The following is a 27,717-nucleotide window of genomic DNA, read 5'->3' as shown; positions in this document are numbered from 1 at the left end:
GTCTGCACGGTGCACATCTCTCCTCTCTCTGCTCCAGTTTACTCACCTCCTCCACCCACTGCTGGGACGAACAGGGGAAACCACCTTGACGACAGCTGGGCTCTGGTTTATACACCACTGCACTTCTGCGTTACATTGAGCTCATGGGAGAGAGGGCGGGGGGAGAAAACTAATGAATGTGGATGAGAGCCTTGACATTAAGTGGTTGTAGCTACGGCTGTGGGGGTGCTGGAGACATGATCCAATAGACTTGTATACGCCTGAGTCTCCTGAACACGCAGAGACCAGTCCCAAGTCGATCGGCACTTTCTCGGCCGAGCTATAGTCACTTTTCCACACCTACTCCCCAACTCTGCATGCGCAGATTGCCCACGGAATCTCTCTGGATTGTCCAGAGATCTAGGTTTATCAATCTGCGCATGCGGAGTTCGGGAGTAGGTGTGGAAAAGTGACTATAGCTCGGCCGAGAAAGGGCTGATCGACTTGGGACTGGTCTCTCCGTGTTCAGGAGACCCAGGCGTATAAAAGTCTATTGGATCATGTCTCCAGCACCCCCACAGCCGTAGCTACAACCACTTAATGTCAAGGCTCTCATCCACATTAATTAATTTTCTCCCCCCGCTCTCTCCCCCATGATTTCAGAATACCGGAAGTGTTGCAGTGGTATATACTTGTGCGTGATCCACATGGTTAAATGGTAAATGGCTACTTTTTTATATAGCGCTTTTATCCAAAGCGCTTTACAATTTGTTACTCACATTTTACCCATTCACTCACACATTCACTCACACATTCACACCGACGGTGGAGGCAACCATGCAAGGTGCCAACCTGCTCATCGGGAGCAATTAGGGGTTAAGTGTCTTGCTCAAGGACACATCGACAGTTCGACACGCTGCCCGGGAGGAGCAGAATCGAACCGGGAACCTCCGGATTGCCAGACGACTGCTCTACCTCCCGAGCCACTGTCGCCCCTAGGTTAGTGTCGTGTAGCCCGGTGGTTCTCAAAGTCAGAGGGTTCCAGGGGAGGAATAGTTGAATTTCACTCATATTTTATTCACTAGAGGTTTAGCCCAATGAAAGAATAAGAACGGCTATTCCGATCATTGGTTTCACTCTCCTCTGTTCTCTCCCCACCTACAGTATAGACATTGGAATTCTGGACTAAATCGTATCAATAACACATATCTTCTCAGATGGGGGTCCTGCTGTGACAAGATCTTGGGGAGTGCCTGGCCCATTATCTATCAATTTGGGCGTCCTTGGAGCTGGCTAAACCTTTTTTTAGGCTGCTCCTTTACATGTTTAGTTGTGCAGAATGGATGAATACTGACCAATCAGATCAACACCTTTTGATAGAAAACCAATGACAACCGTCTCACATCTCAGTGTTGTTTGTGAGACCAATGCATAGTCGAAATCTACGGGAGGTACAGACATAACCTGTATGAAGAGAGCCTCTACAGTGTACCTATGTACAGACATAACCTGTATGAAGAGAGCCTCTCTACAGTGTACCTATGTACAGACATAACCTGTATGAAGAGAGCCTCTCTACAGTGTACCTATGTACAGACATAACCTGTATGAAGAGAGCCTCTACAGTGTACCTATGTACAGACATAACCTGTATGAAGAGAGCCTCTACAGTGTACCTATGTACAGACATAACCTGTATGAAGAGAGCCTCTACAGTGTACCTATGTACAGACATAACCTGTATGAAGAGAGCCTCTACAGTGTACCTATGTACAGACATAACCTGTATGAAGAGAGCCTCTACAGTGTACCTATGTACAGACATAACGATAGGTTATGAATATAACCGTAGTTCTATGAGTATTAGTGACGCTCAGCGTCAATCTGCACATATCTCACTTAGTGCATATGCACTGAATAAAAACTCACAAATGCACCTTTACATACCAACATCCGTCTGGCCACACCCCATCCGCTACCTACATAAGCAGGTGTGTGGCCACACACTCGCCTCCTTCCCAATCTTTCACCACAAGGCAAGATCAAAGGCTGCAGTGGCGTCTAGACGCTGAGCGTCACTAATACTCATAGAACTACGGTTATATTCATAACCTATCGTTCTATATCGTATTAGCTGCCGCTCAGCGTCAATCTGCACAACAGGAGCTGAGCGGGAGCTGAAGCTCGACAAATGTACCCCACTGAGACCCCCCACAACCAACAGAACCGGGGAGGACCGCGCCCCCCTACCCTCCCTAATGGAAGGATACCCTCCCTATTGGAGGACGGGAGGGAGACGGATCCGACCGTGCGAAGAGGAACTCGAGCAACTCAGCGCACAGGGTGAGCAGACAGTGACTTGACCCCACGGCTACGCATGCGGCTCTTTGCCCGTCAATGTGCATTTATTTTCCATCCATAAAATAAATAAAAAGATTATAATATTTATTTGAATTTTTTTTTAAATGGTCCATTTGCATGTTCTTGGTATCTGAATCTAGGGACATATATGGATCAGTGTCAGAAATAGTGTGTCTGTTACTAGGCTTGAGTAAATTGTAATGAACCAAAGGAGAATATCAATTCTATTTACTGTGAATAACACCATGCTAAAATTTACCAGACTTGAAAAATCTAAGCAAATGAATAAAGGGAAGATGATTAAACAGAAGGTTTTGTAGATACAGTACTGAATTCTGCCATATTTTTTATTTTTACCATTTTTCATCGTATTGCAACACCATTTTTTGCAAGACGTTCACAGAAAGGTAGGGAAACTAACTGCGTTCTGTTTTATGGCAATAACGTTCAGGTTTGTGGGAGATAATCCCAAAAAATAAGAGAAATAAAAAAGGAAATCCAGAAGTCAGATGATTGACAGGGGCTGGTGTGAGCTGGGTAGGGTAGTTTTTCGAAATTCGAAAGCCCTGAGTCTCTTCCTTCAAAAGACTACACTCACTTTTGGCTGTGCCACTTCCTCCTGTCAATATGCACCGGTTTCCGACTCAATGTCGGAAACATTCTTTTTTTTAAATGGCTAAAAGTGATTTTGTAATTTTGCAACCGTGGGTCTCACACGGTACTTTTAACCCTGTGAGGCCCAAATAAAAAAGACATTAGCAACTTCAGAGGCCAGAGGGTGAGACCTACTGTATAAACACATGAAGGGTGCCGTGACTGAAAAAAAGGTTGAGAAACGCTGGTATATATGGTGTGGCTCTTTGTGGTACCACAGTCATTTTTGTGGCTCTTAGTCTCTGACTGGTTGGCCACCCCTACTCTACAGTATGAGGTATAGATGAGACTGTGCTGAAAAGAATTATACCAAACATACCATGGTAAAAAGAAGTTGCCAAAACGTTAAAATAGCTTAGACTCGAGAGTTGTTGTTTTTTACACTGAAATTCGAATTTGAATTCAAACTTGTCTACAATTCTGCAACGAATATCGAATTAGATTTTTTGTTAAAGTGACAGCCCTAGTACCCATGTACAGAAACAACCTGTATGAAGAGAGCCTCTACAATGTACCAAGGTACAGACACAAAACACACTGATGGACAGCCCTGCACAGCCTGTGAAAATATCTACCATTTAACAGTCTGTCCCTGTAGTGAAACATTTGGACGTTTACAAGTCTGTGTTTGTGGAACTGAAAAGAGGACAAACGCTCCAGATTGAACTGACTGGTGCAAACAGAATGGCTACATTCTCACAGTGAAGAAGACACGCGCACACACACACACACACACACACACACACACACACACACACACACACACACACACACACACACACACATGCACACACACACAAACACACATACACATACTGTACACAAACACACACACATGATGGGCAGAAATAGGAGTCCCACTGAACCATCCGGGAGTAACATATGGAGCACTTTATAAGAGCCGCCCTACCTTTCATTATCTGAGTCAGGTTACTAGACCAGGCAGAGGCTAGGTTTCAGCCAGGCAGCTGTAAAACACACGCACGCACGCACACACACACACACACACACACACACACACACACACACACACACACACACACACACACACACACACACACACACGTCACACACACACACACACACACACACGCATGCATGCAACCATGCGCACAAACACACATGCACTCAGTCCCATACATGTGCTAGGGAAAACTGAGATACCAATTACAGGCCCTGATGATATCATTTCCTTTGTTTGCCAGGCTCCCTATAGAAAGAAGAAGAAAAAAGTCCTTAAGTTTAATGGTTGTGTAATTTGAAAAAAAAATAAAGGAGGGAGAGAGAGAGAGAAGAAAGGAGTCTTTTTGGTATTAATGCAAGCTAACTATAACCCCACACATGGTTCTGCTTTCAGCTGAGCCCCTTGCGTGACTGCCTCTTTTTAAGGGAATCCGATGGGTGAATACTAGGTTTTGTCTGGGGTGGGTCTTCAAAGCAAAACACTGGTCAACTGGTCCAATCTAAGGTCTCTGAACGCTAACAGGCTCATATAATGCTAGTGTGCTGATATAGCCGAAGGCTCAAGTCAGGAACGCGGTGAAACGGCGATCAAACGGCGATCAAACGGAGGAAAACGTGGTGACAAAATGTTGACTGCGATGGATAATATTCAAGTCTGCGGAGGTTGTTTTTCATAACGTTGCAGCACAAGAATGAATGGCTTCTTCTGAAGGTAAGAAAGAAATTCTGTGTTCAGAATCAGACGGAGAGGAGAGGGTTAACTACAGACACCACCATGGATAATGTGAAGGAGAGGAGAGGGTTAACTATAGACACCATGAATAATGGGATGAAGAGGAGAGGGTTAACAACAGACACCATGAATAATGTGATGGAGAGGAGAGGGTTAACTACAGACACCATGAATAATGTGATGGAGAGGAGAGGGTTAACTACAGACCCAATCATGAATAATGTGATGGTGAGGGCGGCCGGGTAGCGCAGCGGACTAAGCGTCTGTCTACCACCGCAGAGACACTGGTATCGAATCCGGCTGTCAGCGTTGCCTCCGGCTTGGGCGGTCGTCATACTGACACAATTGGCAGTGTCAGCGGGTGGGAAGCCGGTGGGTGGTATCCTGGTCGTTGTAAACAGCGACTCCTACAGGTCAGTCAGGGCGCCTGCACAGCAAGGGAAGGAACTGGGGAGGGTAGTGTGATCCTCCCACACGTTACACTTCACCAATGAGAGCCCGCGCTGTCAGGTGAAAAAGAGGCTACTGGCTGTCTCCTATGTATCGGAGGAAGCATGTGATAGACTTCAGGGCTCCCTAGACCGGCAAGTAGGGGGCAAATGCGTGCAACGACCAGGAAGGGGAGGGGGAATTGGCATAACGACTAAATTGGGATGGGAGAAAAACACAAAAAAATAGGAGGAGGGGCGGATGGGTGGCGCAGCGGACATTGCACTCGTCACCAACGCAAGAGACACGGGTTAAAATCTGGCTGTCTGTGTTGCCTCCGGCTTGGGCCGGCCGTCATACTGGCTCAATTGGCAGAGTCAGCGGGTGGAAGTCGATGGGTGGTAATCTGGACGTTGTGGACAGCGACTCCTACAGGTCGGTTGGGGGACGCCTGCACAGCAGAGACAGGAAATAGCGGGTGTAGTGTGAGCCTCCCACATGTTACACCCCGCCAATGAGAGTCCGCACTGGCAGGTGAAAAGATGTGACAGGCTGCCTCCTCGTGTACCGGAGGGGACACGTGATGCAAGGCTTCTATCCTCCCTACGACCGACCTGTGGGGGCATATGCGAGCAACGTTCAAGACAGGGGAGGGGAGAATTGGAAACAGCGAAATTGGGATGGGAGAAAAAAAGAAAAAGTGGATCCAAAAAAATAAAAATAAAATAGGAGGAGAAAAAGTAGATACAAAAAAGATATAATGTGACGGAGAGGAGCGGGTTAATGTAGAGACGACTGGCGCAGACTTAACACAAGACCACTACGATCCTTAAACACAGAAAATGAGATCTCAAGGTAGATTAAAACAATGATATATGCAATTCTAGACTTCTTAATGGAAGTCACTCAGGCATACTAAAAATCAAAACTGGAGCACTGCCCTACACGACCCTACCTTCCGGGGTCATTGGGGGCCACATAAGCTCATTTAGTCATTTAGTTTAACCCCGGTGTGTGTTTGACTCTACAATAGCACATTGACGCTCTGTGCAGTATCTTGGCTCCCAAAGTTTTTCGACCTACAAGTGGGGTTTCCATACAGTCTGTGTTTGTGTTTTAGGACTGGACCAGACCGGGCCTGGGAGGAGCAGCGGGGATGGAGACCTGACTGAGGTCATGTCTGCTCCTCATCAAATATTCATGCCAGCCTCGTATTTTCTCCCCAGAGAGAGAGAGCGAGAGAGAGAGAGAGAGAGAGAGAGAGAGAGAGAGAGAGAGAGAGAGAGAGAGAGAGAGAGAGAGAGAGAGAGAGAGAGAGAGAGAGAGAGAGAGAGAGAGAGGGGGGGAAAGACAGAGAGAAAGACAGAGAGAGAGAGGAAAGAGAGGAAAGGGGGGGAGGGGGTGGGGGCAGGAAAGGGGGGAGGGGATGTCTGAGTAGAGTGAGACGCTGATGGGAAAAGAGGAAGAGAGATAGTGGAGCGAGGGAGGGAGGGAGAGCAGATAGTTCTTAATAACTGTTTGTTTAGACATATAGGCCATTTATTAGAAACATTTTACCCTGGTGCTCCAGTCATCATGGGACTGGATCCACGTTTACATCACCGGGGAATTGTGCAACTCCCTTGGCAACGTGCACACAGGACACGCACACACACACACACGCACACACACACACACACACACACACACACACACACACACACACACACTCTCTCTCTCTCTCTCTCTCTCTCTCTCTCTCTCTCTCTCTCTCCTCTCTCTCTCTCTCTCTCTCTCTCTCTCTCTCTCTCTCTCTCTCTCTCTCTCTCTCTCTCTCGCTCTCTCTCTCTCTCTCTCTCTCTCCAGTCCAGATTTTCTTGGAAAGACAGGAAGGCAGAGCTTGTAACTAGAGAGGCCTCAGAGGACTGTGTCACTCTGCACCCCCCTCTGCTCTGCCTCCTCTGCACCCCCCTCTGCACCCCCCCCTCTGCCTCCTCTGCACCCCCCTCTGCACCCCCCCTCTGCTCTGCCTCCTCTGCACCCCCCTCTGCACCCCCCCCTCTGCTCTGCCTCCTCTCGTCCACAACACTCAGCCTCTCGAGTCCCCGGGAACCACAAGCGCTGTTTACCGGGACAGAAAACACTCATTTAAAGTTTAGATGGTGTTTTGAAATCGGCCTGAAGCTACCATTAGAGGTAGAAAGGGGGAAGAAGGAGAAGAAAGGATGTAGGCTCCGTGATGAAAGCTCATCCCCCCTAAGCGAGGTGTTTTTAGTTAGTGTTTATTTTAACGTGTGTCTGAATAGACTGCAACGAAATTATTCTCGTCGTCTTCGTCTACATCCTTTTGGATGTTGCTTGTTTTGTTCTGCTTATTGTGATAGTTTGGTTTCTTCTATTAACCCTTTCACTACCACACTACAGAAGGTTAGCCCTTTCACTGCCACACTACAGACGGTTAACCATTTGTAGTGTGGTAGTGAAAGGGTTAACCCTGTGTCGTGTGGCAGTGAAAGGGTTAACCGTATGTATTGTCGCAGTGAAAGGGTTAACCCTTTGGTCGTGTGGTAGTGAAAGGGTTAACACTTTGAGTGCCAATGACGCTATGTCGTTAGTTCATGCCGACCGTTGAGTGCCAGTGACGACAAATAGCGTTTTTTTTGTCTTTTTTTTATATTTATTAGCGATTTGAATTCATATTTCATCAATCTAGTCTCACGTTAGTGCTACAAACTCTCTCTCTGAGCTCCATTGGGAAAATACCGCCCCCTATCGTCTCTCCCTGTTGTACTGCACCCCATTGGATTAGACTGAATGAAACACATGGGGGGGGGGGAATCCAGCTTCCTCATTTTAGTTCTCCGGCAAGCCATCCGAGAGGATCCAGGTCATTGCCGAGCCGCAAAACAGCGTGGAATACATATTTCCAGTACCCATCACTGAATCAATAAACGCGATCGATATTTGGAATGGCGATCAGGAATTGGAATAATCCTTTTGGAGAACATCTGATCTGAGGTAAGGAATCTATTTTACCAGTCTTAGGATAATCAGACCTTTTTTCACAGAGATATAAGCGTGTGCCATATGTGTGTGCTGATCAGGAAATGAGAGAATCGATTTTTCAGCCCGCTTATATAGCGTGCATAAGTACACATATACTATCGATAATCTAGCGTTTATTTGAAAACGATTCATAAATAGGCCGAAAAATTACAACGCTTTTGTGTATTCCAGAATATTCCAGTAAAGGGCGTTTATCACAGAATCTTTATAATTTTCTGAAACTTTCAAGAAAACGAGGGTTTTTCAAAATGGTATAAAACGGAAATGAACCGATTAAAAAAACTATCCGTTTCGACAATGTTGACTGCAAACAAGTCATTGATAAGCGACGGCCAGATTAGACACATAGCCATAATTTAAGACATAGTTTATGCGTTCACAAATATGAGAGCGCTATCATTGAAGTGGGTGGTGGCACGCAACGGGGGTAAGGCGCACCGCGTGGCTGGTAATCATAGTGTTAAGAAACTAATATTGTCGAGACTCACTCCTCCGCTCGGAAGGCTTCACTTTATCGAGGTGCAGCCGGGATGTCGAGAGAAAGAAAAAGAGCACAGCGAGATGGGTCTGGCCCCGGAGCGAGTAAAGAGGCAGAGCTGAACTGCACCATCTGCTCGGGGAAATATATAAATAATCAGTCGTGGCGCGTTGGAGCAAATAGTGATTTTGAAGCTCAGCACAATATGGTCCTCAGCCCTCCCTTCTTCCTCTACTCCTGCCAAGCCCTGAACTCTGCCTTTTTTTTAATCAAATTAAATTTGATTTATTTCTTTTCTTTTCTTTTCTTTTTTTTAACATAACATAACATTCAACAAGACACACCAGAACACAACAATAAACAATATAAAGAACAAACGAAGAACTAAATATATATAATAACAACAATCTCAACAGATCAACATGAATGAATGAATGAATTATTTTATTTCGAATGTTTACAAATACAAATAAATAAACAAAAAACTAATTTTTTCCAAAATCTTTACAAATAAACAAACTAAAACGATAGGTTTGAAGCCGAAGGCTTATAGAGCAATCTACCCCAGCAACAGACAATAACAACAACATTTGTGGTCACAAGACAAGAGAGCAGGAAACACAACAATCCTTATATATATAACCATAAAAATACAAAAGACATTTCTAAAAGACATTTCTTCCCCCACTCCCACCCCCCCACCCCAGGACCCCTCAGGCCGTTTTCAAGTTCACACACACCGACGGGGGGGCCGGCGTCTTCACACCTCATTGTGAGCACGAAAAACAATGACTTTGTGATGAAAGAAACGCCCTAATGAGGTTCAAGCCTGGTTCACCCAAACCAACAAGGCTTTGAGTTTGATGTCCGGCTAGATGCGGTCTGTTAAACTCTGCTGACAAAAGTCGGATCACAACCAAATATAAGCCTGTGGAAGTTTTGATTACAAAACACAAAGAGAGATTTGTATCTGGAGTAGCTTTGCTTAGGTAATACTAATGGGCTGTAAACAAGCACACCAGGAAGCAGAGGCTTGCAGATACAACTATAGCTCTCACTAGCTGAGGAAACACCAGTAAAACCCACTACTAGACTATGGCTGCATTCTGCTGGGTAACCTTGAACAAGGGGTTAGGAACTGTCAACACAGGACCAGGCTAACTAACGGATCCTGTATGGAAAGCGCTTCACTCATTCTGGCGGGCGCTACAGCAGCCAAGAAACTAATAGCCATGAGGTGGAAGCAACCTGAGAAACTTACAATGATCAATTGGTCTCTGACACTTTTGGATGTCATTTACATGGAGATCTCCTCTGCTCGGGGGATTGGAGTTGGGCAGTCCAACATTGAACTATGGGCCTCAGCGGCCGAGAAGGTGAAGGCCATTGGTCCTGATGGGTCCTGGGGTGGGGGTGTTGGTCCTGAGGGGTCCTGGGGTGGGGTGGTGGGAGTGGGGGAAGGAATGGCTTTTTGTGAAATGTCTTTTGTAATGTCTGTGATAATATAGTTTTATGTTTATATTGTTTTTATTATTTTCATTATTTCTATTCATTGTCATTATTGTTGTTATTATAATTATTGCTGTTATTGTACTGTGAAGTCTTGTTTATTATTATTATTACTACTGTATTGTGTTTTGTCTTGTTTCGTGTGTAAAAAGAAATATATATATATATATATATGTTGTTACGAAGGATCAGATTAAACCGAATATATATTTATTTATTGATATATATTGAATAGTATTTGTATATCGTTTGATATCCCTTGTATATTCCTTGTACATATACACGGAATATCCCTTTAGTCCAGCCCATAATAGTTCATTCTCCTATTGGACAGCGGTCCACCGGCGCCAGGGACCGGCCCCCGGAGCCAAGTTCAAAGTCACCGACACGACATGTCTGTACTTGCCCGGCCCTGCCCAGGGATACGGCGACAGAAATGAGAGTGGCACTATTTTGTGCACCGTGCGTATAAATACGGCGCAGGTGAATGTAGAAGACCCTTAGCCCCTTACCTCCGTACCCTTCGTGCACTTAGCATGTTACCGATAAGTTGAAGCCTCACCCACGATACAACGTGCGGTGAAGTATGGCCTGTTTGGCCTCAGAATAGAGTATCGAGACCGCGTGCAAATTAATAACTGAATTGTCAGAGTTTGGCACTATACCGTCGAGTGCGACATATTTCTATTGAGTCTTTAATAGTCTATTTGTGTATAGTGTATCGTGCGGTTAGAATTCTATAGTGACCAGCATCTCCAACGCTTTCTCGTATTAGCTAGAGTTCTTATCCAGGCTGGGCCGACCGCATGGCGCCTTCACCCGAGGAGACCTAGGCGAGAACCGTATGGACATGTACACTGGATTAATCTACCCGACGACTACATAGCCTTTGCGGCTGGAATATATTTGCTTTGGTCCTATGATTTATGGAGCGGATAATCGCCGACGCCTGCACGTGTTGGATTTACCCCGAGAGGAGTCAAGTCGAGTCGGCGCTCAGAGAGCCTGAGGCCGCCTAGCTTTCTTCACTGTAGAGCTACAGTCTACAAGAGAACCAAGCTGTATTCGTCTGTGGATCAAGAGACTACTGCACCGGCTTCTGTACCTGAAGTCTCCCTAGTCATCGTTGACCAGACGTCCTACTACCGACAGATCTTCTACCCCCTTGCTGGCTTACAACCAGTGGGAACCCTTTCCAGTATCTCCCGCTATCACTAGTGTACCATAGATATAATTCCCTAAGATTCAGGTTGTATAATTACCTCCTGCGTAACCAGAGAATGGACATTCGTTATTGATTTGCCTACGCATACTCCTTTGCCTTACAAGTGCATTCAAAGAATAATGTAAAGTATCCTATGTACCTTTTGCTCCATTAAATACTTGATTAATACCTTTGACTGGAACCGATTTCATTGTGGGAAGTGTTCATCATATTCATATATCGTGTACTGTATGGCCAGTAATTAAAGTACATAAAGCGGTAGTGGTTTAATGATACCATACTTATCAATACAGTCAGGGAATTGTACCCCTCAGTTACAATTGGTCCTTCGAGCCGGAGAATAACTAGTGTAATATTAATATAGTGGTATTAATATTGAAATGGCCTATGATGAACACTCCACAAAACGGTCCTCCTAAAGTAGATCGCCCGCAGCGTAGACGGCAGCCACCTCAGTACTTAGAGGATTACGTTGCCAGTATACTACCTAGCCTTCTACAGACGGTAAACGCGGAAAAAGTAGAAAGTAAAATTATGTCCGACCCTATCAACCAGGCTACCCCGCCAACAGAGGCCCTAGTGGGTTCTAATGTAACTGACCAAGCTCACGGTAGGGACCAGGAGGGAACTGACACGACTTTACCCCCCGCCAAGACCGAAGAAGTAGTCCGCGGAGAGCTCCAGGAGAAAGACAACCCTCCAGAGATGGAACTCTGCCCGGTACAAGAAGAGGAGAGCGCCCAGGAGATAGAGCTCCATGACTCCCCGCAGGAGAACGCATCTCCAACGAGTACTGCCAGGAGCGGATCACCTCAACCAGCGTCTTCCCCCAGCGAGGCGGACAAGATGCTGGCACAGGCGTTCCTCGCCAGCCTAGCAGCCTCAACAGAGCGCGATCGACTCCAAGCACAGACGCTTAGTGAGCGCGAACATTCTTCCATGGAAAGAGAACGCCTCCAAGCGCAGCAACGGAGCGACGAAGATCGTATACGTCTAGAGATTAGACGCCTTCAGACGGAAGAGAATATGGTAAGAGACCACGCCGAAGCCCAGCGCGCCGCCGCCGAAGCCCAGCGCGCCGCTGCCGGTGCCCAAAGAGAAGCAGAGCGCGACATCGCTCTCACCAAGCGCGAAGCCGAGCGCGACCGATTACAAGCGCAGCTAATGGAGCAGCTGATCGCCAGGGCAACACCCCCTCCCTCCACACGGGGTTCCAGGGCCTCGTCAAGACACGGGTCAAGGGCACCCTCCCCTAACCGATTAAGCGACCCTGAGCCCGACCACCAGAGAGAGCCTATACCCCCCTCCGAACTCCTTCCCCGACCGGTCCCAGTGAGACCCAGCTACAAGGAAGGAACGGTATACACCGCGGAGAGGCTAAATAGACGACTACAGGATCTAGAGGACCTGACAGAGGAAGAAGAAGAGGGAGAGGAGGAGAGTCAAGCCCGACAGCAGCACAGAACTCCACAGGACCAGGAGGTCCAGTACAGCCCAGGCTCTACCCCCGCGGCTCTGCGCTACAGACCCCCGACTCAATTCACGGGTGAGATTGATGCACGACCAGTCCCGAGGAATAGCACCTGGATACGCGGGCCATGGTACCCAGCAGGTACCAGCCCACCAAGAGGCGTAAGAGGAGACTCGCCTAGGAGGCCTCTCTTCCAACGCTCACCGATGTGCCAGCCATCCATGGCATCATACATTGGCACACCGACGTTTCCAGACTTCACCCATGAGAACAGAGCACAGTACACGGAGCTACGGATGTGCTTAGAGACAATGATGGCTGATGTAGCTGATGAACGCCACAAGTATGCTATCCTATTGAAGCACCTCAAGGTGCCCCGAGCGCACAATATAGCGCTGGCCTATGCCACCTCTACTACCCCATACACAGCGGCTCTAGCAGCACTCGACCAAAGATATGGACGCATATGGGACGACGTAATACAAGAGATAAGGCATATTGACCGCCTACCCCCAGCAACAGACAATCGCTCACTAGACGACCTGTCTATCAAGGTACAATCCCTGGTAGGGATGCTGGGGGCGCAACGAGAAAAGGGTATGCACGAACTATACGCAAACTCTAATGTCGAGAGGATTTTAGAGAAGCTCCCGCCCGCCCGACAAGAGCGCTTCAGGCGGCAAAGAGACCACCGTGATCCTAACGGTCCCGAGCCATCCCTCCTAGACCTAGCCGACTTCCTGGCGAGAGAAGTCAGCAGCCTGCGATTGGATACGTTCGTGCGGAGCACACCAAGCTCCAGAGAGGGACCTAGGAGAGCAAACGATGGCCGAAGATTGGTGACTGTCATGCACCAATCAGAACCAGTACCGAGCAGCAAGAACCACAGTACCCCCTCGATGAAAGAGAAGTGGAAGATGGTGTGCCCGTACTGCGAGAAAGAACACTGGTTGTCACAATGTGACACATTCAAGAAGATGACCGCCGACGAAGTGGGTCAATGGATAAAGTCCAACCGACGCTGTTACCGATGTGCGCGCAGTCACATGGCAGCCGAGTGCCGCTTAAAGAAGAGGTGTAGTCGGTGTGACGGAGCCCACCTAGATGTCCTACACGACAGTAACAGAAGAAAGCCCGCACCCTCAAGCAGCACAAAGGCAAGTGTTATGTACATTGACCCCGCCAGCAGCGGGGGCGCCCGAGTGCTCTTAAAGGTGGTCCGCGTAACACTGAGTTACCAAGACAAGGTCATGGACACTTACGCCGTCCTTGACGACGGGTCAGAGAAGACCCTTCTCCTCGCATCCGCTGCGGCCCAGCTGGGGCTGCGGGGGAGCGAAAACCAGATGACGATTCGGACAATAAGAAGAGATCTAAAGACGATAAAGGGCGAGAATGTCTCCTTCACTATCGCAGCAAGCGGGCAGCCAGAGAGACGGTATAGGATTACTAATGCTTTCACCAGCCAAGAAATAGGCCTGTCGCAGTACACCTACCCCATCGCCAAGCTGATGGATAAATATGTGCACCTGCGTCAACTACCTATCCCGCTCATAGACGGTGCCACCCCGACCCTGCTGATAGGCTCCGACCATGCAGACCTCATAGTCCCGATAGACCGGGTCCACACAGGGCCCAGAGGCTGTCCTGCAGCAGTCGAGACCCGCCTAGGATGGACATTACAAGGCCCCCTCGCTAAGTCTCTTAACCGAACAGCAGCCACTAGCTGCCTCCACTCCAGAGTGACAGAAGAAGACACCACCCTCCTACAGCATGTCGAGAGGCTATGGACACTAGAGACAATGCCCTTTAAGAACGAAAAGAAAGACAGTCGTTCCAAGGAAGACATTTACGCCATAGCACTCCTCGAGCAAGGGACAAAGAGAGTCAAAGTCAACGGAGTGATGAGATACGCAACTCCACTCTTGAGGCGAGAGGGTATGCCCACCTTCCACGCCCCAAAAGAAGCGACGGAGCGGTATCTATTGAACACAGAGCGGCGCCTAGCCAGAGACCCCGCTCAAGAGACTGTGTACCGCGCTGAGATTAACAAGCTAATCACAGCGGGACACATAAAGAAAATTGACATTAAAGAGGCCGATCAGACGACCGAATCATGGTACGTGCCGCACCACAAAGTCCACCACAACGGCAAGGATCGTATTGTGTTCAACTGCAGCTACCAGATCGGATCACAAAATCTGAATAAAGAGCTCTTGCCCGGCCCAACACTCGGCCCCTCCCTACTAGGCGTGTTACTACGTTTCCGCCAGGACAAGGTGGCCATCAGCTGCGACATCAAAGGGATGTTCCTGCAGGTGAGACTAGTGGAGGAGGACAAGCCCCTGCTGCGGTTCCTATGGAGAGAGAGGATCGGGGATGAGCAACCAGCCATCTATCAATGGGAAGTCCTCCCTTTCGGAACCACATGCAGCCCATGCTGTGCTACGTTTGCACTGCAAAAACACGTCGCAGAGGACCCAGCAGCTGATGAAGAGGTCCGAAAAAGTGTAGAAAATAGTTTCTACGTGGACAACTGTCTGCAAAGCGTCTCGACGCCAGAAGAAGCCAAGGCCCTTCTACTCAAGCTCCGCGCCTCCCTGATCAAAGGCGGCTTTGATCTCAGGCAGTGGGCCAGCAGCGACCCGCAAGTATTGCGCAGCCTCTCCCCCGAGGACAAGGCAGCAAGCAGCGAGACCTGGATGGCGACCATCCCAGGAGAAGCCCAAGAAATGACACTAGGACTAGTCTGGCGCTTCAAAACAGACTCGCTCCATTATAAACACACACCCCTGACCAAGGAGCAGGGAAGGTCGACTGCACTACCGACCACCAGACGGAGTGTATACAGAACACTCGCCAGACAATATGACCCGTTGGGATGTATTCTACCTTACACCACCAGGGCAAAGATGATTGTAAGAGCGTTATGGGACAAGGACCAGGGCTGGGACGACCCCATACCCGAACACCTTGCATCCACATGGAGAGAGTGGGAGACGGAACTCAGCTCACTCCCAGGTGTTAACATACACCGCAGCTACTTCCCACCCACAGTGAGGCCGGAGACGTGCCAGATGGACCTGCACGTCTTCAGCGACGCCTCCGAAGTAGCCTACGGCTCGGTGGCCTACTTGCGTGCCCGAGAGGAGGGAGGAGAAATACATACTGCTTTCATCCTGGCTCGCTCAAGAATAGCCCCACGAAAGCAACAATCTATCCCGCGTCTAGAGCTCTGCGCAGCCCTAGCAGGAGCGCACCTCGCCATGTTAATCCAACGTGAACTCACCATTCCGGTGCAAAGAACAATCTTGTGGTCAGACTCCACGACAGTACTCACATGGATCCGGTCTGATTCGTGCAGATACAAGGTCTTCGTGGGAGTCAGAGTCACAGAGATTCTAGATTTAACAGAAGTAGCAAGCTGGAGGTATGTGGACACAAAACACAACCCAGCTGACGTCATCACCCGGGGAATGTCCCTGGATGACCTCACCCGTCACAACCCATACAGTGACGGACCAGAGTTTCTCAAGCTCCCGGAAGAAGAGTGGCCTACACCCACCCCACGGGAAGCGAGTAAAGAGGAGGCAGAAAACAAGAAACCTATGTTCTGTGGATTGAACACACTCGTCTCCACAGACCCCGACATAGACGATTGCCTCACCCTAGAGAGTGCGCAGCTAAAGACATTTCTGTGGCACCACCCAGAGGTTCAGCCCACTACTGACATTTCAGCAGCTGACTACGAAGAAGCAGAACTTCTTCTACTACAACGAGCCCAGAGAGACTCGTTCCCCGACGAGCTAGACTGTCTACAGGGAGCAAAGCCCGTCCCATCAGACAGCAGACTGCTCCACCTAGCACCCGAGAGCGACGCCCATAGTCTCATCAGAGTGGGTGGTCGTCTGCGGAGAGCCCCAGACTTACCGGATGACGTCAAGTACCCGATAGTCTTGAACAGCCGACACAAGGTCACAGAGCTGATCATAAAGAAATACGACGAGGATGTGCACCACGCAGGGGCAGAGAGAGTCTTCGCGGAGATCAGACGTCGTTATTGGATACTGCAAGGGAGAGAAGCAGTGCGGCGCTTCCAGCGAACCTGTCTAGACTGTCGTAAGTGGCGAGCGCAGCCCAGTATACCCCGGATGGCTGACCTACCTCCCTGTCGCCTCCGACTCGGCGACAAGCCTTTTCACTCCACCGGTATGGACTGTTTCGGCCCGCTGTATATAAAGAAAGGAAGAGGAACCGAGAAGCGGTGGGGTATTGTATTCAAATGCATGACCACCCGAGCGATGCATATAGAACTCCTTCCAACCATGAGCACAGACTCATTCCTTATGGCCTTCCGAAGATTCACATCGCGGAAAGGCAAACGTCTATATTGTTGTCTGATCACGGGACAAACTTCAAAGGCGGAGAAAGAGAGCTGAGAGAGAGCTTCCAAGCTATGGGCCCAGAACTTAAGACCCACCTCGCTCCATCCCAGATTGACTTCCAGTTTAATCCCCCGAACGCACCTCACTTCGGTGGAACTTGGGAACGAGAAGTACGTTCAATAAAGACAGCCCTGTACGCCGTGCTTGGGGCCCAGACCGTGGCGGAAGAAGTCCTAATGACAGTCCTCACGGAGATCGAGGGAGTATTGAACTCAAAGCCCCTCGGTTACGTCTCAAGTGATGTAGCAGATGTCGACCCAGTCACCCCCAACACACTCTTGATGGGGCGGCTGGACCCCGCGCTACCCCAGACAATGTACAGGCCTGAAGAAGCGAACGGCCGAAGAATGTGGAGGTACAGTCAAGTATTGGCTGACAAGTTTTGGAACAGCTTCCTACTCCACTACCTACCGTCTCTACAGACCCGCCAGAAATGGGTAAAAGAGAGAGACAATTTGACAGAAGGAACAGTCGTCATGATTATCGACCAGTCACTACCCCGAGCTATGTGGCCGGCTGGCCGCGTAAGCAAAGTGATCACCGGTGCCGACGGAAAGGTCCGAGCAGCTGAAGTGCTCGTCCAAGGGCGGACCTACACCCGACCCGTGGCGAGGCTAATAGAACTGCCAAGGCTCCCCGATACTATCGATGACGACCATGACCCCATGACTTTGTGAACTGACTGACCCTCACAGCAGACATTGAGTAGTGGACAGTGCGGTTAATCTGTCTCTGCTTAGCTAATTAGGTGGGACTAATTAGGGGGCGGCTGTTACGAAGGATCAGATTAAACCGAATATATATATTTATTTATTGATATATATTGAATAGTATTTGTATATCGTTTGATATCCCTTGTATATTCCTTGTACATATACACGGAATATCCCTTTAGTCCAGCCCATAATAGTTCATTCTCCTATTGGACAGCGGTCCACCGGCGCCAGGGACCGGCCCCCGGAGCCAAGTTCAAAGTCACCGACACGACATGTCTGTACTTGCCCGGCCCTGCCCAGGGATACGGCGACAGAAATGAGAGTGGCACTATTTTGTGCACCGTGCGTATAAATACGGCGCAGGTGAATGTAGAAGACCCTTAGCCCCTTACCTCCGTACCCTTCGTGCACTTAGCATGTTACCGATAAGTTGAAGCCTCACCCACGATACAACGTGCGGTGAAGTATGGCCTGTTTGGCCTCAGAATAGAGTATCGAGACCGCGTGCGAATTAATAACTGAATTGTCAGAGTTTGGCACTATACCGTCGAGTGCGACATATTTCTATTGAGTCTTTAATAGTCTATTTGTGTATAGTGTATCGTGCGGTTAGAATTCTATAGTGACCAGCATCTCCAACGCTTTCTCGTATTAGCTAGAGTTCTTATCCAGGCTGGGCCGACCGCATGGCGCCTTCACCCGAGGAGACCTAGGCGAGAACCGTATGGACATGTACACTGGATTAATCTACCCGACGACTACATAGCCTTTGCGGCTGGAATATATTTGCTTTGGTCCTATGATTTATGGAGCGGATAATCGCCGACGCCTGCACGTGTTGGATTTACCCCGAGAGGAGTCAAGTCGAGTCGGCGCTCAGAGAGCCTGAGGCCGCCTAGCTTTCTTCACTGTAGAGCTACAGTCTACAAGAGAACCAAGCTGTATTCGTCTGTGGATCAAGAGACTACTGCACCGGCTTCTGTACCTGAAGTCTCCCTAGTCATCGTTGACCAGACGTCCTACTACCGACAGATCTTCTACCCCCTTGCTGGCTTACAACCAGTGGGAACCCTTTCCAGTATCTCCCGCTATCACTAGTGTACCATAGATATAATTCCCTAAGATTCAGGTTGTATAATTACCTCCTGCGTAACCAGAGAATGGACATTCGTTATTGATTTGCCTACGCATACTCCTTTGCCTTACAAGTGCATTCAAAGAATAATGTAAAGTATCCTATGTACCTTTTGCTCCATTAAATACTTGATTAATACCTTTGACTGGAACCGATTTCATTGTGGGAAGTGTTCATCATATTCATATATCGTGTACTGTATGGCCAGTAATTAAAGTACATAAAGCGGTAGTGGTTTAATGATACCATACTTATCAATACAGTCAGGGAATTGTACCCCTCAGTTACATATGTGATTATTATTATTTTTGTTAAAGCGCTTCACCTACCGCTGAATAATGCCTAACTTCCACCCTGACTAAAAGACACCGCCACCCTGCGTATAGCTCAGTACGCCTACTGAAGCTATCGTTTTCACTCCAATATTCCTCGTCTGAGCCTTTGATACAACTGCATGTGGAAGCTAAACACGATCTGTATCGCAGGTATTAGAACGCAGGACATTCTAAAACGTTGATTTTACATCTACAAGTCAAGCTCATAGTGCATGTAAATGAGACCGAAAGTTTACGTGGTGAAATTTATTACGGAGTGCAGCTTTAATAGAGAGCTTGTGTTACATGGTGTAGCCTAAATGGTTTTCCAACCCCAGAAAGAAGCTATTCTGGAGCAAAGACTGAATAACAGGTGGGGAGGAATGTACTGTACATAGATAGCAGATGATCGAATGATCTCTAAAGGTGAACATAATGATTACTAGCCATATTGACGTTGGTCTAAATCTATACTGTTCAGTCAAATCAATTAACCATATTCACACGGCGGTCATGTTGCTCTTATGTCATGCTCAGATTGGGATTTCTTTCCACCCTGGCCAAAATGGCCACCGTGTGAATATGTTCGGTAGCGAGATCGGCACATCCCTCAGTACAGGCTAAAGAGAAAACGAGAGAAAAGGAAAGATATAGATATGAAGACAGTGAACAGCCTTGCGATGTTATAGCCCATAATCACTTTTACATCCTTCAGTTTTAGACAAGCATACAAGAGCTGTCAATTGTACCCTGAGAATACTATTTGAATATGAACTGGCTGAAATTATAAAATTTGAATGTAAAAAATTAGGGGTAAGAATCACCAGAGGCCCTGTGATGCGATATTATCACGATATTGTAATATCACGATATTGGGATATATTGCTATTTATTACCTTTTTACAAATGATGTCCCCCAATGGAAAACTTGAAATTCATTCTGGCAGGCCTAAATCATATATCACCAATATCATAAACCAAAAACAATTCCAGTCAAGCTTGTCTTCCAATTACTCCAGTAACTGACAAACCCCCTAAAACTCAACTTTATTAGCGTCATTATGATTATGCCCCATTAGTGGACTCAAAAACAATGTAGGCTAAACAATGTGATGAACTGATTGATGTGTAATTAAATCACAACAGGGAGTGCCGCTTACGGCGCCTGTTAAGGGGCCACCCACCAGTGAGTCGGTGCGGTCTTTGATTAGCCGGGATCACTGTCAATCATTTGAAGTCCAACAGCAATATTTACGCTACATTTGGACATTTGTAGGACTCTGGAAACTGCAGTGGAAAATTACCTCGCAAAAAAGAAATAAAGGGAGGGGGGGGGGGGGGCACACAAGATTACTAGCAGATGTGCACCCAGAGGCCCCACACTGTGGCCCCATGACTCCTCAACACACCACCACGGTGGTGCAGGTAATACTGGATGTCTGGATGCAGGAGAGACTAAACAACCACCTGAACCCAGCTGACCCACCGATTCATAGACCTGGGGAATGCACCTGTGATTTCCCCCGTCGTAGCCACCCACTGAAGATCAAGACTATCAAGTGTATATTTGTGCAAAGTAAACGTCCAGGAAGATGGTATCTGTCACCCTGTGCTGCATCACTGAGCACAGGGTGACAGTTACCATCTTCCTGGACTTTTACTTTTACTTTTAAAACAACATTGTTCAATATTACACTTACTGTACACTTACTGTAGACTTCTGTATATTTTTACTGTATATTTTATATTAGAATGTATATACATAACATAGGAAATGTAAATCCCGGACCATATTTTATTCTTAGGCTTATTTTATTCTTTATTCTTAGGCTTATTTTTATTCTTATTCGTGACTTTTGGTTTGTCTATACCTAAATGTTTTACTGTTTACTGTGAGCGATTTGTAGTGCCAAATTTCCCTCAGGATGAATACATTTCTATTTCTATTTCTATTTCTAGCCAAATCGTATTGTGTAGGTTCATAATGTTTGACGGATGTGTAGATTATTTCATTATTTAATTTTTTACAACCAATAAAGGTAAATGTTTTAAGTTTAACTTGATCTTTGAGAAAATGTGCTTTGTATCTGAATCTTTACTCGTTTTCCATGGTAACTACTACAGTACCCTCATGCCTCAGCATGCCTCGTCAATCTTCTTCTACAAAGCACTAAATGGAACAGGACCAAGCTACGTTGCAAATTCTCTTGCCAACTATGTGCCTTCTAGAGTATTACGATCATCTACTACTGGTCTATTGAAGATTCCCAACCACAGCCTAAAGAAAATCGGGGACGCAGCAGCCTTCGCAAACTATGCACCAAAGCTATGGAATAGAATAGAATGTAGAATAGAATCTTTATTGTCATTGTTGGGTTACAACGAAATTTGGTTTGGAACATCACCACTGGCATACAACATAAAATATAAAATATAGCATGTGCAAAATAATAATGTCAATAATCATAATATAATAATATAGTATCCATGTCCCAATGTCCTCAATAATAATAATATACCATCAATGTCCCAAGTGCAATAGTGCTAGTGCAAATAAATAAATATTACAGTGACAGTCCAGTGAGTTAATGGATGGAGGGGGGGGGGGCGGCGTTGACTTGCAATGGATGAAATAGTGTATAGTGCAGCAATGCAAGTCCGGTTCACAGTTATTGTTGTTATGGAGAAGTGGGAGTTATGTCACCGGGGGTTAGAGACGGGGGTGCGAGGGGGGGGGGGGGGGGGGGGTCGGGGCGGCAAGTTGATGTTGATCGTTGAGCAGCCTGACAGCCCGTGGATAGAGGCTGTTGGTCAGTCTGCTAGTTCTGGACTGGATGGATCTATACCTTCGACCAGAGGGCAGCAGTTGAAAAAGATGGTGTGCTGGGTGGTACTGGTCCTGTAAGATGTTATTCACACGACGTAGGCAGCGGGAGGTCAAGACTGTGGAGATATCTGGGAGGCTAGCTCCAGTGATCCTCCTTGCAGCCTTGACCACTCTGAGGAGGGCCTCCTTCTCTGCCCTGGTGCAGCTGGAAAACCACACCAGTAGTGAGCACACCCTACCTATGGACATTAGGGAAGCTAGATCTTAAATATATATTTTTAAATAAGCTAGAAACTTAACTCTACACTTTAGACTTTTCTAGGTCTATTCTATTTTACTCTTTTATTACTTTTTATTACAGGTTCTAAACTGTCAGGTATTGAACTGTGTGGGTATCAAACAAGAAAGACTGTCAGGTTTTAAACTGTGTGGGGGACCCAGGCCTGGAACTGCGCCCTGAGAGGGAGGTTTGCCCTGAGAGGGAGGTTCGAAGGGGCAATGTATATCAAACAGGAAGAAAGTGGGTAAAGACGGTTTTAAACTGAGCCTAATGTGAAAAATTATGTGATTTTTATATGTCTACACTTTATGTGCTCATTTAGTCTTTTTTGCTGCTGTGAAGCACTTTGAGCTGCAATTCTTGTATGAAAGGTGTTATACAAATAAAGTGTATTATTATTATTATTATTATTATTATTATATATATATATATTTTTTTTTGTCCACTTTTTCTCCTTATTTTTCTATTTTTTCTCCCATCCCAATTTCGTGTTTCCAATTCTCCCCTCCCCTGTCTTGAACGTTGCTCGTATATGCCCCCCACTGGTCGGTTGTAGGGAGGATAGAAGCCCTACATCACGTGTCCCCTCCGGCACACGAGGAGGCAGCCTGTCACATCTTTTCACCTGCCAGCACGGACTCTCATTGGCGAGGTGTAACGTGTGGGAGGCTCACACTACCCCCGCCATTTCCTGTCTCTGCTGTGCAGGTGTCCCCCAACCGACCCGTAGGAGTCGCTGTCCACAACGTCCAGATTACCACCCATCGACTTCCACCCGCTGACTCTGCCAATTGAGCCAGTATGACGGCCGGCCCAAGCCGGAGGCAATGCTGACACCCGGATTCGAGACCGGAGTCTCTTGCATTGGTGACAAGCGCAATCTCTGCTGCGCCACCCAGCCGCACTATTATTATTATTATTATTATTATTATTATTATTATTATTATTATTATTATTATTATTATTATTATTATTATTATTATTATTAATCGTCAACCAATCACAAGAGCACAACTACTCCACCATCTTTATTTAAATTTTAGACATCAATAAAACATGAAAACTATGGTCAGTAATCATGAGTGTATAATTCCAATAGTGTATTCTGTCTGTTGTTCTGACTATTTTGGTTTCCTAACGTCGTCCTCCACAGCGCGCGCTCGAGACTGGTCGTCAAATGCAATTAACCCTTTCCTGGAAAGATGTAGTTTTGCATTAGGTACACAGTCTTGAGTTGTACCCATTACTTTTGTCTAGTTCTTCTCAAATGTAAAAACGCAGATCTCATTTAATTATCCTCAACTCCGTCAATTGAATAAGTGGAACGATATAAACCCTCTACCTTGAGAAATGCCGGCTATGGTAAAAGAAAACATAGGCAAAAATGTGTCCGGAACCAGGCAGGTCTTAAAACTACCACATGACTGCCCAGGTCTATTTGTGAAATAGAGTTTACTCACATTTTTAAGTGGATGTAGCCTAAACCTTTATGACTCAAATTCATAGTATTGAAATATTAAACTGTATGGGAAATACATCTTCTCAGGAGTAAGACAAGAAGATATATATTAATTTCCTCTCTGTGTGTTCAGTAGAAAGCTATCCGGCTGCAAGTTAGCCTAGCTTAACACAAAATAATGGATACGGACCACTAGCCTAGCTTAAAACTCCGGGAGAGGTGTTTTTGGCCAACAGCTAGGCTAGCCGTTCCGTATCCGTTTCCATTCATTTGTGCTAAGCTAGGCTAGCTTGCAGCCGGATAGCTTTCTACTGAACGCACAGAGAGGAAATTAGCATCTATCTTCTTGTCTCTCTCTGGATAAGACTTAATTACGTAATTTCCCAGTTATTTCCCATAATGTTGCCGTGTTCCTTTAAGTAGAATCCGATGGATGTTACGTTCTGAAAATACTGTCTTTTTGACAAAACAAAACAACACACAACACTACTACTTGCATGTACGGTCTAGTGGTGATTATTGGTGTTACTGTGATCATGTCGTTTACCCACCTTTTATTTGACAACTGCGTCACTGACTAAAACAACCGTACCGAGTGGTGGTCTGTCTATATCTAACTCGACTATCATACAATAGCCTATGAGCTACTTGCTTTTTCTTGTGGAAGATCATAACAGATATAGGATGACCAGCAAATTGTAATAACAAAGGTGTGAAGTGTGGGCCTCATTATAGCACAGATTTCATTATAACGTTCAGAATTCAGTGTCAGCATTGACCAACCAGTGGGCCCGGCTGCCCCTGCTCTGGACGGAGCCAAAGGGCTCTGCAGTCTAATAGAAAGCCGCTGGGCCGTGCTCTAGGGCGAGTGCACCAGCCAGCGCCCCGCGTCTTTTGGCTTTTGATGGATCCTGCCCATTGATCTGCCACTGGGTCCCCGCTCTAATGAATAATGAATGGCCACATTGTCATCCCCACACAGATCACATTTCACATGGCAACGGACCACGCTGGTAATTAGCCAGGACTTCGCTGGCCTCGGACTCGAGGCGAGGTTCGCTTCGCCAGCCACTGTGGTGGTGCAGAGAGAGAGAGAGAGAGAGAGAGAGAGAGAGAGAGAGAGAGAGAGAGAGAGAGAGAGAGAGAGAGAGAGACACCACAAAACAGTGGGAAAACACCCAAACATCAACAACGATCTTAAACAAAACACTCAAAATTACCAAACAAAGGCCAGTTTGAATAAATGAGTCTTCTGAGTTTTAAAGGCGTCAACAGAGCCTCAGATCGTATGCCTCTAGGAAGAGCGTTCCACAATGTCTGAGCCATAACTGAGGGACGTAAGACGTCAGGATATTTAACTTGATTAATGATTGGATGGGGGCTTTAGACTTCAAATATTCATGATTTCATAAGGAAAAAAGCATACCAACGATTATAAACATGATAAAGTGTAGGTGTATTGTCTCGCGACCCCCCAAAATAATCATGTGACCCCCCCTTTGGGGGTCCCGACCCCTAGGTTGAGAACCGCTGATCTGCGACCAACTGAAACCAAGACTGACTGAAAAACCAAGACAATACCGTTACTTCTAGGCCTAGTACTATTAGCCTGAAATGGGTCTTTTCTACAGTCCAAGTCAACACTAGTAACAGAAATAAAAAGGATTCACTTAATGTCCTCCGAGATGTGAGCTGGCAAGCGGCAGCTGCTCGCAGGCTATAATTTAGCTGCTTTTAGAGGAGGAAAACTGTGTTGCAGTGATTCATCTCGCAAACCAGGCCCCGGTTTGACGACAGGCGATCTCAGGGAGCAGTCAGACACCGGGAGCCGCGACTCGGGCTGCATTCTATTTCCTGTCGTGTGATGACCTCAATATTTGTACGGCTTTGTCAGGGCTGAAGTCACACCAGAGAGCTCTCTCGCTTAGGCGCGTTAAATCCTTTGATCATTTCAAAACCGGATTCCTGGTGGTAAAGAAGAAAAGTATCTTTGCCAGTCATGGGAACAGTAACTTGTCCAAGAGCAGTTTTTTTTTTATGTTTGGTCTGGCAGTTGAAAGTGAAGCCAGTGGCTTGAGGGGGTGTAGGACGTTTCTCTCTGCATGGTTTTATCATCACACAATAATTAAAGGAAGATTCAATGCCACCGGCTGTTGCTGATTCCCTAAAAACCCCTGCATCTGTCAGCAGCAAGGAGGAGGAGGAGGGTGGAGGACGATGGCCTGTTGAATCTGACGCGAGCATCTGTCGCCGTGGAGACAGAGAGACACGTCCACTCGTGACAACCACTCGCCGCCTCCACTCGCCTGACGTGGGTAGTGGTTTATTGGAGGTTCCCAACAGCAGCCAGGAGCTATGGAACACCCTGCCTATGGACATTAGGGGGGCTAGCTCACTAAAAAACATACCTCTGGCTCTTCACCTTAGCCTTTTAATGCACTCTGCCACTAAGACTCATTACATCCACTCTGTGATTATTGTATTGTAAATGATAGCTATTTTATTGCACTACTTTATTCTGTCTATTTTGTGCTTATTTTATGTCTATTTTTATGCTAATCACGTCATTATTGTACTATAAATGAGAGTTATTTTATTGCACTGCTTTATTCTGTCAATCTTATGCTCATTTTATGCCTATGTCTATTTTATGTCCAGTTATGTCTATTTTACTGCTGTGAAGCACTTTTGGCAGAAATTCTCGTATGAAAATTGCTATACAAATACAGTTTATTATTATTATTATTACTACAGGGGGACCTAGGCCACTTCACCTTGTCCATATTATAACCTGCTCCTCGAGGCACCATCTGCAGCCAAGTACGTCCCACTCAGCAGGAAACCATATCGCAGAGAAGAGACACATTTATAAAACATTCTGCTCAGACCGTCCCCAGGGGCCGGCGCTGGAGGTAAAGTTGTTTTGATGGATTTTCTTTTCTTTGAAAAGACAAACAAAAAAGCCTATGCCTAAGGCTATTTTTAAAAGAAATCAGACAGGCTTTACAGATGCTATCTTGGTACTAGCTTAGAAGGAAATCACTTTATCACTGTTGGTGCTTGATGGTGTAAAGTACATCAATCGCTTTGGACATCAAGATGATCAAATGAATGTATATACCATGTATTATGCATCTAACTTTATAATAGTTGTAGCCTAATTAGTTCCTCTGGGCAAGATGGTAAGTCCTTCAATAGCAAATGAATGCATTAAGAATAAAAAGGAAATAAATAAATATTTAGCCTACAGCCTTCAGAGGACTGTAGACGAACCAGTCCGAGGCAGAACAGCCTGGAAGTTAGTCCAAAACCTGAAATACTGTATGTATGGCCATGTAATGTGAGCTTCCTGCCTATGAATCTTCGCTCTCATCCATCCCTCCACGTTGTGAGGACCGATCTTAAGGATTATCTTACGCGTGGGCTCGTTTAAATCATCAAAAGACTGAAGACGCACAGCGCGCTTTCGTCTTCTCTTTGATGTACCTCTTTAATGAATCCAGCGGAAACACAACAACAATTTACATACAATTTACAATACAATTTAGCCTCACATGCAGCAAGTGTTGGGCTTAGCTACCCCTAGGCTTATATGCTTTTTTACCATTTGGAGATGGCAGATCTACATCTGCGAGCCGGGTTGGGAGGAGTTTGATCATTTGATTATAATGGGGGATCGTCAGTTGTTTACAGT

At 46.6% G+C, this 27,717-nt stretch overlaps 1 protein-coding gene across 1 annotated transcript in view; it reads right to left on the bottom strand.

Annotated features, from left to right (window-relative positions):
- The window catches only part of LOC311245321 (UPF0606 protein KIAA1549), a 154,470-nt gene that overhangs the window by 120,216 nt on the left and 6,537 nt on the right, over window positions 1–27,717 (bottom strand). The window lies entirely within an intron of this gene.

Source organism: Notolepis coatsorum (genome assembly GCF_963971535.1).
Source record: "Notolepis coatsorum genome assembly, chromosome: 18".
NCBI classification, from domain to species: domain Eukaryota; kingdom Metazoa; phylum Chordata; class Actinopteri; order Aulopiformes; family Paralepididae; genus Notolepis; species Notolepis coatsorum.
The sequence above is the reverse complement of the archived record's forward strand: the minus strand, read 5'-3'. Positions and strand labels throughout refer to the sequence as shown.